A 12,472-nucleotide genomic window follows, 5' to 3' on the forward strand; every position below is an offset into this window, starting at 1 on the left:
GGGTATATTGGGAAAAAGATGCTAAGGATGGAGCTGCCAGGTAAGAAGAAAAGAGGAAGGCCTAAGATAAGGTTTATGGACGTGGTGAGAGAGGACATGCAGGCGGTTGGTGTGACAGAGTAAGATGCAGAGATGATCTGCTTTGGCGACCCCTAACGGGAAAAGTCGAAAGATGATGATGATGATGCTATATTTACATGAGATTGATGCTGTTATTGTTTGTGAGACATGGTTAAAGAACAATGACTGGAAACCAGTTCTTTTATGATATAAATGGTTTTATTTATTTATTTATTTACATTTGTTTACCGGGAAGTTCCGACTGGACGCAGGTCCTTTTTCAGCGGATGCCCGGGGAGCAAAGCTCCACATCATGTACATGATAAATAGAGATTCAAAGTTGCAGCAATAGTAAACAACATTACAGGTTGTTGGCTTTAGTACAATAACAAGATATTGATTATCAACAGTATATACAGCAAATGTTGCAAGTTAAGATAGTTTCTTGTCATTTATAATCATAACAAAGTTGTCAGACAAGATTTTAAAGTATGTAAAGACAACTAGCTAATTCTGACTGTGGTTAGTAGTGGTGGTAGTATAGTTGGGTTAAGAGTCTAGGTGGGGGAGAGTGTTAGTGTGGATTAGAACAAGGACAAAGCCAGTGCAAATTTAAGTGGAATTTGAGTGCAGTCTTGAAAAGGCTGCTGGAAAGGTAGAGTAGTTATAGAGGGTGGAAGATTGTTCCAAAGTTTAGGTATGGTACATGAAAATATGGCTTCTCCTGCTGAGTCTTTGGGTTTGATAACAGTGAGTTGATTTTTGTTGCTTAATCTTAGGGGCCTAGTGGAGTGATAGGGTTGGAGAAGGGTTTGAAGGGAAGGGATATTAAGGGGGTGGTTAATAAGTTTATGAGAGAGGGTGAGTTGATTAAAATGAAGGAGTTGTGGGAGTTCTAGCCAGTTTAGTTCTTTAAGGGAGATACAATGTTGGCTGCGGTAGGAGGTTCCAGTGGCAAATTTAGCAATTTTGTTGTAACAAGCATCCAGCTTGTGTAGGTCTGTCTGTCTAAGGTTGGTAAGTATGGGGGATGCATAGAGTATGGTGGAGATTAGCTGGGAATTGGCTATGGAGATTCTAGCCACCTTGGTTAGGAATTGGTGGCTTTGATATAATGCACCAAGTTTCTTGTGAATTTTTTATTGTGAGAGATATGTGGGTGTCAAATCTAAATTTGTTGTCTGTTTCCACACAGAGTAATTTTGTGTGTTCTGATGGAGAGATTATGGTATTGTCTTTGGCGAGAATGTTGAAGTGGGGGTGTTTTGGGTGGCTTTGGAAGGTTGGAACAGGAAACGTTTTGTCTTACTTGGGTTTAGTAGGAGCTGAGCATTGAATAGCCAGCTTTCTACAGAAGAGAATGATTCCTGTGTGATTGGTTGTAGTTCTGGTAGAGTGGGGGCAGAGCAGATGAGAGTAGGTTCATCTGCGTACTGTATAAGAGATGTTTGTGTGGTGACAGTATGTAGGTTGTTAGTGAAAAGTGAGAATAGCAGAGGACCAAGAATAGACCCTTGGGGAGCTCCGAGAGTAACTGGGAGGGAACGTGATAGGCTATCTTCCCAGATTACTGATTGCTGGCATCTGTGTAGATAGCTGTGGAACCAGTTGCAGGCTGATTGTGAGAAGGAGAGGTTGGGGAGAGTAGAGACTAGTAGCTCATGAGATACCATGTCAAAGGCCTTTGAGAGATCTAGAAATACAGCAGTAGAGAAGAGGCCATTGTTTTTGTGATGGAAGTATAGTGCTGGTAAAGGAGAGCAGAGCGGAGGTAGTGCTGTGATATGGCCTGAAACCATGTTGGGTTTTGGAGAGGAGATTATTAGTTTTTGGTGGCAAGGGTTGTGTAGTTATAGTGGAAATATTTGAGGGAGGGTGTTGAGAGTGTACAGTGGAAGTTGTTGGGCCATGTGACTGTGGAGCCTTGGTAGGATGTAATGTGAGCTAGAACTACGCAGGGTAGGATTGTTATTATATTAGGTAATAGCATGGTTGTGTTGGATGTAGGGGGAGGGGGTGACTAGTGGTGTAGCCTAATTGCTGGTAATTAGGGGTTGGGTTAAGGCTAAGAATAAATGTAGTAGTACTGGGGGCAGGTGGGAATAGGGGGCAGGGAGGGGAGTGGATTGGGCTAGAACCCCCCCAGACTAAAGATTGCAGGTAAGTGTCTAAATAGCCAAATTGTTAGGCGTTATAGAATCTAGTAGGGAAACATCTATCTATAGACCTGATTTCAGCTGTGTCCTTTCTGGGTAGATACCTAGTTTGAAGCAGACAAAAAGTGGCAGTTTAAGTACATTTTTGCCTCTATTTTACAAGTGGGTAATTCCAGTGTATCTAATGGGTTACCTTTTTACTTTTACTGTTCAGATATTGTGATGAAAAATCAGAAGAGGTGTTGTGATAGGGATTAAAGGTTATGACACCTGTGATTATTACATGTCTGATAATGCCACCAATACTATAGATAGTACAACTGTGACAATAAAGATAACCCTGGAACAGATTACAATTCTTGTAGTATATAGACCACTAAATTCAAGTGCTGATGACCAAGAGAAATTCACACTTTTCTTGCATGAAACTCAGGAGGAGAAATAATAGTAGCTGGGGACTTAAATTTACCAGAAACAAACTGGAATAATAGTGATTCTGCAACATTAGTAAGGGAACTATTTATAATGTAGGTTCAGGAAACACCAGTTGCTGCAGACTGCACACAAACCTCCCAGAGAACAAAATAAACAGGACGTTGTTTGCGTTCCTAAGGAAATTATTGTTACTTCATATCATGGTTCACCACCTTTGATGTGCAGGGATCATTGGGTTATAAAGGTTAAATTACTAATAGATAATTTTGCCAAACTGAAATCTAAACCACTCCAGAGAAGATTAATAACAGACTATATGGAAGCAAAACAGTAACTATATAAAATTAATTGGAAAGTGGAAAGACTGCAGAAAAAAATGTGGCACATTTTAAAAGGGAAATTGTTTGAAAAATAATAATAATAATTAATATGTTTAACATCAAGATCTAGGCACACATGGTCATGAGGATATATTTCCAAACACAATACTTAATTAAGATGAGAGACAAAAAATGCAAGAAATGGAAATGAGATCAAGCAATCACTTTGAAAACTGAAATAAACAAACTAGACAGACAAATGAAACATAGTGTGAGATCAGGAAAAAATGAAGAAAAGTTATATCAAAAGAGATTTGAGCATAATAGGAAACTATTTTAGAGATACATGTGATGTGGTAGCAGTGAAACTATACAAATTGAAAATAAGTGTGTAGATCCTACTCTCAAACAATAGATTAGGGATATATTTGCAAAATCATAAGCAAAACAGTTTGGCTCCTCAAAAGGGATGATAAATTGCCCTACTAATATCCAGGCAACATAAGATACTAAAATTAAATTAGATTATCTCGGAAAAAAACTACACAAACTGGACAAAAACAAAGCACAAGTGGGAGGCAGAATTAGCAATAATGACCAGAGAAGACTTCATCTTGAACTTACAGTTCCATTATGTATGCTGTTCACTAGGTCATTTGAATATGGGGAGTTGTCAAGACTGGAGATAGTCATTTGTTAAACCCATCTTTAAGGGAAAGTGGAATAGGGCAAACCCAGAATCATATTGACTGATATGTTTGCTTTTTTTGCTGTGGCAAAAAAATAGACAAGGTTATTTAGGGTAAATTATTCTCAGAATTAAAGAAACCGAGACTTGAAACCATATACTAACATACATATGTTGAAAATAGTTCTATAACTACCTGTAACAGGATGTTCTATAGTAATATAAAAAGCTATACATGAAAAGGTATGCTCTGATGTAATTGATACAAATTTAACTTCTGCCTTTGATAGGGGTATACACAAAACACTTTTCAATAAATTAGAAACAGCAAGATTAAAAATGGATAGCTGCATGGCTTACAAATAGGGCCTGAGAAGTGTCATACAGGAGCTGGGTGGGTGAAATTCTAGGTTACAGTTAGGGTGCCTCATAGAGTTCTGTCATGGGCACATACTTGTACAATTTATAGCTTTCAGCTCTATCGTTTTCATCTTATGTATTCTATTGTCTGCATATAGATTACTTGAAAATGGGTATGCTGTTTACATCTGTTACAGACAGGATATGTCTGTAAAAGAACTTGACTAAATTGACCATTTCAGCACAGGAGAATAATCTGCTGATAAATGCATGTAGATTTGTTAAAGGACCTGGATATATGGATAGATCCAGCTCTGAGTTTTTCTGATCATATCAACCAATTAGCTAATGACAGTTATAATAAAGAAAACAAAAAAGCTTGCATAGTGTGCAGTGCCAGGAATAAAACAAGGCACATATGTAATAAAGTTGTAAAAAAACAACTCGGGGTTATCCAATAATTATAGACACAGTAATTTAATAATAAATTATAACAACCCCATCCAAGTTAAGCACTTACATTGTTATTCAATGCAAGACTTAATCAGAACAAAGAGAAATAATTCTTAGTCTGTTTTAGATAAATAATCAGACCAGTCATGTGATCATAAAACATCCAAAAAATTTAACCAGATCTTAATTAAACTGAAAAAAAGACCACAGAAAAATAATAAAAAAAACTCTAAACTCTTTAAAATTCTTGCTATTAGAATAATGTTGTCTATCATTCTGTTGAGCATTGTATTAATATAAAATGCATCAAGACATACAATATTAAGAAAATCAATATATATGATTCATACATTACAGCTTGGCAGCCCTAAGTTGTAAAACTGTTAAAACAGGAAGTTACTCATTCAACCCAGGGCCAATGAGGCATTCAGTTGAAATTGCCATATTAATTCCCTGTATTCTATCAATGTTTCCCATTGGCCTCCTTGTTTGTTTGGTGAGACCACTTCCAAACCCAACTTATTTCTATGCTCTCCCAGCAATACACCATTATGGAGAATACTTTGGAATTTTTTTTTCAAATACTACTACATTGATCCTTCCTCAAGTGGTATCTTCCAACCTGGGTACGATTATGCAGGAATATAATCATTGTGGACCAGATATGGCTTGGTTAGCTGGTTCCTTGGTGTTTCAAGTTATGGCATCTGCTCATGTAATTACTGATCCTGGTAATTTCACTACTGATTTGGTAACTAGAAATTTTAAAGATTGGTTTTACTAACATCTGGGCTTTCTGAACATGCAACAAACTTCACTGCCTGTCCATTCTGATGGTAATTTGGTGACCATGATATAAAACATTAGAGAAAAGACTTTTGAAGGTGCATAACCTATAACTGGACAATTGTTTCCTAACTGACTGCTTGAGTTTGAGAAGCATCCCCAAAGGACTTAGATTATATAAATTTCCTAACAGACTAATAGTAGGTAGTGAATTCTTTGTTTGATTGACATGGATTTGACTTAATGAAGTTGATTATAAAATGGCACAATTCTCAAATTAATAAGTTATATGAAGAAATAACTGTACTTAACTACAAAATTCTTGAGGATCTGTTGTTTGAATATCACAATAGTAAATAAGATCATACTTTCATTAAAACTGATGAACAGTGTAAAATAGTTATGGGTAGAAAACAGAAGAAATTGCTTAGGGATCAAAATGAGTATGCCAACAGAGCATACCATTTACTAAGAATTTTCAAGTTGTTAACACACAGGTCAAATTTTGATTTAAATACCTCCACTAATCCACATGAAGTTGTGGGAGACTAGGTAATGATTCATACAATCCAATCTCTTACAACACATGTAGATGAAAACCATGATGAATTCCCACCTTTACCACATAGATCTGACAGATTAGAGAACAAACCCAAGGGTTATCAGAATCCCCATCTTTCAGTAACTGCTCCCCAAGCACAGTGGGCTATTGGATGGGAAGGGAACAAGGCAGGGGAAGAGGAAATCAAAAGGTGAGTTATACATTAACCAACCACAACAACGACATGACATATTAGATCATTTACACTCAGAGATTGTTACAACATATGATGGCAAGCGTCTTAGCTTCAAAGGTTTTAATATTTTTAACTATAGTAATATAAAGGTTTCTGAAGGATTTTCTTGCTTTTTAGTAAAGGTTTCAAATTTGTTCTCCATACTTGTATTGATATTCCTGATTTATTAATGGAATTAAAGTTGTTTACCCAGAAAATGAATCTCAAAGTACAACTGTGTAGTAAAAATTAGGCTGATAATTTCTCTAACATCTTATTTAAAAAGAAAAGTACATTTAATTACCCCACTCATGCAGCAGTTAGCATTGTCGCCTCACAGCAAGAGGTTCTCTGGTTCGATTCTTGGCTGGAGCACCTTCTGTGCATAGTCTGCATGCCCCCCCTTAGTTGAGTGAATTTAAAGACATGCAGGTAGGTGTGTGGATGTGCCTTCTTTAAAGGCTGTGCGCTGGGCTGGCAATTCAATACCGTAAAAATTTACTGCCAATCATTAGCGGACCACTGTGGTGACCCCTAACCGGGAAAAGCCAAAAGAAGCACACAAACACTCAATTCAACAATTGCCATTTTTGAAAAATGCTGTTTGAGAGACTTTTACAATTTATATAAATTAAACCATCTCGGTTTCTCAAATGTGAGCAAAGAAAAACAGAATATTAAGTTTTTAAGGTGTGACCCTTCAACTAGAGTGATGGAACCTGACAAATGAGGGGGAATTAAGTTAGTAGATAAAATAGACTATGTTAGTAAGATTTTCAATATATTACAAGACATAAGTATGTTACTGTATCTAAGAATGAAATATTTACAGCATATAAGAATATTGATTTATTCTTGGAAGATTCATTGTTACAAGGGGGAATTTCAGTAGATATTTAAAACTTTTTATCTATGAAGAATCCATTGATACTAGCAGTATTTGGGATCCTGAAGATCCATAATGATGCAAATGACCCACCTTACAGGTTATTAGTTGCAGCACAGGGATTGAAAACTCATCCCTTAGTGTTTTTTTCTGGATGATAGCCTTATGAATTCCCTCAGTTCAACTTATCACATACTGTGGAATTTATGGGACTTCCTAAATAAGATCAAACAACATTACTACAGTGCTGATAATAGTTTTCTATCCACTAATGTCACTGATTTGTTTACAAGTATACCACATACAGCAGGTTTGGATTTTTTTCATTCTGCAGTTGGTATTAACTCATTCTGATAACTGCCTCATTAAGTTTCTTTTGGACTTTATGGAGTTAGTCCTTTATAACAATTTTATATACTTTAAGGGAGAATATTTCAAACAAAAGAGATTGCAATGGGTATGGCATGTGCACCAGTATATGCTAATGTGGTAATGTATAGCTGGGAGAAAAAGTTTATTTTAAACTCAGTTTATAATGAATGTTGGAAAACCTATTTACATTTTTAGATGACATATTTATTGTTTGGGTAGCTCCCTATGATAGAATTTATTAATTATATATTAATTATATCAACAGCACCACAGAATGTTTGAAATTTACTTACCAACATTTGTATAATATAGTTCATTTAGATGTAACTATTTTTATGAATACTAATAATAATTGATTTGAATCTACCATTTTTAGAAAACTGGCATTTTCCAGCACATATTTGCATTATAAAAGTTGTCATCCTTTATTTTGTGAGGGAAATATATTAAAGGGCAATTGGTGAGACTGTCCAGAATGCATTCTAATCTTTACCTTTCTAATGCTGAGTATGAAACATTTATTATGCTTTTAGAAAGAGGATACACTCAAGACTTGATAAGAAAAATAAGAGATGAAATAACAGGGGTATGGGGTACAAAATACTTTCCATTGTTAGGGTCAGATAACATTGAGGTTCCTAAAGAGGTTTTAATAAATACCCAATTTGATCAAGATAGGTAGACAAATTCCTTAGTGATTAATTAAACATAACTGTGATTTTAAATTGATTAAGGAATTGGTTAACACAACTGGAATATATTTAAACTGATGAAGATTTGTATAATTTATTAGGGGTGCCCTACCTAAATATTGTATATAAGACAGGGAGGAATTTTTTTTTAAAAAATTGTTTGAACAGAAAGGTCAGCCACCAAATAACAGACCTACAAAAGGTACATGTAACTGCAGGGCATGTTGTCAACTGTCTTTATATTCTAGAAGAAGAATCTGTCACTATAAAAAAATGTTTAAAAGCTCCAGGGTTAATTCAGTTAATGGAAACTCTGCAACCAAGGGAGTGATCTATATTGCATTAAGCTCAAGTTGTCCTGTTTTTTATATAGAAAAGACTAAGAGACATTTCCAAAAAAGGATATATGAACACAATTATGATACCCTGAAAAGAAACAGTAATATTATTCCCTATATAAGCATACTTGAACTGTATTAATTTTACTATGTTTAAGTTTGGCATTTTGGAAGTGGTCTCACCAAACAAAGAGGGTGCCAATGGGAAACACTGATGGAATATAGGGAATTAATGTGGCAATTTCAACTGAATGTCTCAGTGACCCCAGGGTTGAATGAGCAACTTTGAATTTACCAGTTTTAAAACTTAGGGCTGCTAAGCTATACTATATGAATCGTATATCTTGTCTTTGTTAATACTGTATGTCTTGTTGAATTAGATATTTATACAATGCTCAAAAGAATGATAGGCAACATTATTATAACAGCAAGAAGTTTTAAGAGGTTATAGTTTTTTATTACTTTTCTGTGGTCTTTGTTTCAGTTTTTAATTAAGATCTGGTTAAATTTGATTGGATGTTTTATGATCACATGGCTAGTCTTATTTATCTGAAATGGATTAAGAATTATTTCTCTTGGTTCTAATGAAGTCGTATACTATATAAGGGTGAACGTGTTTAACTTGGATGTGGTTGTTACACTATATTATTAAATTACTGTATCTACAATTACTGGATGACCCTGAGTTGTTTTTATAACTTTATTACATATGTGCCTCATGATATTCCCAGCACTGGACACTGCATAAGCTTTTTAATATTCTTTGGTTCAGTGTTTTCAGAGCCGCATGGTCACACACACTCTTTTTCTTGGTTTCTAGTAATGATTGTTATAACACTATAGGCTGTATAAAAATATTTATAAAGTCTAGGAAATCATTGTTAAGTTATATCAAACATAAATTAGAGTATAGAATAATAATATGGAAACCTCATAAGAAAACTAGCATGAGTAAATTGGAAAGAGTACTGCAGAAACATACCAAGGGCATCTATGGATGCAAAAATCAAGTTATTATGAAAGATTAAAATGTCTGAAGTTTCACAATGTTTCAAATAAATATTTAAGAAGAGACCTTATTTAATGAATATAGGACATTTAGAGACAACTACCTCTAGGAATGTCTGCAATTATCAATGAGTAGTAGAGAATCATCAGACAACCTGTGTAGGAGATTATTATATAGGAATGAGATGTGTACTTACTGGTTCTCTGAGAAAGTAGCTGATGCATGGAATAAACTACCAAAATATTAAAGCAAACACTAGTGTAGATATTATTAAGAAAAATCTGGACACTTATTATGAGAATGATTGTGTTGGTATAGTGGCAGGCTAGAAGGGCATTATTGCCCATGTCTGAAATGTGTATTTATGTATGCATGCATATAAGTATGCACGTATGTACACATTGGGATAACTAAGTCTGGGGTTGGCAAACCTATGTTATAAAACATTTATATCAAAAGTTCTATTTGTGGACTGGACCTGACTAAATAGTGCTGGATCTGGCCTTCTTTGAATAAGAATGCCATAAGCAATTGTCTGAGTTTAGTTATTCCTAAATGGTTGCCACATTTTAGTTCCAAGACCTTTTTTCATGTTTGTAACTACTGCTTCAAAAGAGCTTGTTTGTTAATGATTTTTAGAGAATGGGTGACCTGTACATCAGCACTCTGATTGGAAAATGAATGTTCCTCAGCAGAGTGTTAATGTGCAGGTAATGCCCACTGAAAAATGAGTCGGCCACTTTACAGCAGCACATTAAGCTGCCATGGAGCTTGGACTGAAAGTCCGCTATTATTTTACACTCGCTAAGCAGCATTTTTGCTGTTTAGCAAGTGTAAAATAAAAAGAAAATTAAAAAAAAATAGTTGTGTGTGTGTGTGTGTGTGTGTGTGTGTGTGTGTGTGTGTGTGTGTGTGTGTGTGTGTGTGTGTTTATCTGTGTATGTGAGTGTATGCATGCATGAAAGTGAGACATCAATCAAGCCATTGTTTTACATTTGCTAAGCAGCGCTTTTGCTGTTTAGCGAGAGTAAAATAAAAAGAAACACAAAAAGAAAGAAAGTGTGTGTGTGTGTGTGTGTGTGTGTGTGTGTGTGTGTGTGTGTGTGTGTGTGTGTGTGTGTGTGTGTGTGTCTGTGTTTAGGTTTATATCTGTGTATGTAACTGTATGCGTGGTTGCATGCATGAAAGCAGAAGTGTGTTTCTCTTTGTGTGCATGAGAGTATGTGAGAGTGATCAAGCAGTGGCAGCAGTAGCAGTTAAGAGGTTTGTATACTTCTCAACCTCTGAGCTCAATAAATCTGGTTAAAGCCTACAATAAATGGGTAACAAAAGGCTCAAAAATAGGAGCAGATTTTAAATATTGCTCTTGTAAAATTACAAAGTTGCTTGAATAACAGGATTTGTGTTAGCATGCATTTTCTGAAGGAAATAAAGTCTGAAACTCAAATATATATTATTATTTATAGACTTCACTCACCAATGACTGGCAACAAACCACACATTATAGGAGTAAGGGGCCCAAAAATGAAATAAATATCTGGATATTTGTTGAAAACATTATATGTTGGGTGTAAAATACTTCCTCCAAACAGCATTTACATATACAACAGCAACATTGAAACATTAGACAGAAGAGCATTTTACATTAAAAATACATAAAAATAGTATAATATTAAAAAAATAAATAAATAAGTAAAACACAGTACTTTTACAGACAGCCAGTTCTCTAAGTCCAATAATCCCTCCAGGGCGTGTGTTACTGTGTAATAATGGCCTTCCAGGGGTGTAGAGGTGGACTGTTGTTATTTACATAGTAAGACACACCCTGTTGGGCATTACTGCTTGCATAATAGTACTTAAGATTTAATCCTTGCAAAGTGCCAGGCACTGTGCTTTGCTTTAGTATAGCTGCATACAAGTTGCTGCTATTGACATTATACATAGTCATGCTTCCTACTCCTTATTCTGAACACATAATACTAACATTAATGCAAAAATAAAAATAATGTAAGGCCAATGAACGTGTGCACCCATCCTATAAAATATAATCAACTACATGACTAAACTAAAGCAGACAGCTGCCAATCAAACATAGACCAGGTAAACTGGCATCATTTAAATATATTTATTAGAAATATCAGCTTCTAAATCAGACGCTAGCTGTCTGACTAAGCAGCTGGTTTCTCAAGCTGGAAGGGGAATGAAGGAGAGTTGCCAATTACTTGATCTCCATTCTTTGAAGGATGTTGGGGTTCCAAACATTGGCACTTCCTAGGGGAGGTGTTCAGCACTTCTTCAGATCACCCATGTCTCATTATATTAGGGATGGATGAGTGGAAATCACATTTATAGCAATGGTGCCCTTGCATGCATGGTGCAAGGAAGAGAAGAATGTAGAGCATCTGAGGCCAGAAAGACTGCTCACCCTCAAGGGACTGCTCTGTCAGATAACCATTGAAGTACGATGCCAAAGACCTGGATTCTGATACTACAAAGAAGTGGAACTGGCAGAAATCTTTACCCTTCCACTCTATTAGGTTATCTTTAGTATATCTTCCTAATTGTTTAAAATGTATACGTTTTTATGTAGGTAAAACTAACTGCAAGTTAAAGGAAAGACTGTGCTCACAATTATCTGAGATAAGAAGGGGGTAGAAACTAATGCATTATACAAACATATTGCATTAAATGGTGAAGGACATTCATTTAAATTTAGAGTAGTACAGAGGATTTATAAAAATGAATGTGGTGGTGATGTAGTCACACTAACTGAACTTACTGATTATAAGTGGATAAACTATTTTAGGGCTGCTTATGATCCTGGTCTTAATGTTACAAATAGTGTTAAACCAGTTTTAAAAAGGAAGCAAGTTTTTTGTTTTTGAACTAGAAAGATTATGGGTTATATCACTTTACATGTATGTAAATTGTAAATGTATGTAATTGAAGCAATTAATTATTTCATTGATGTTAACTGGCACTTTTTATATTTTTGTATGTACACACACACACACACACACACACACACACACACACACACACACACACACACACACACACACACACACACATATATATGTTTTAACTGTTGGCATTTTTATTGCACTGAAGAAGAGTTTGTTTCGCTGGAAAACTTTGCAT

This window comes from Protopterus annectens, chromosome 14.part0, assembly GCF_019279795.1.
Source record: "Protopterus annectens isolate FY-2018-M chromosome 14.part0, PAN1.0, whole genome shotgun sequence".
NCBI lineage: Eukaryota > Metazoa > Chordata > Ceratodontiformes > Protopteridae > Protopterus > Protopterus annectens.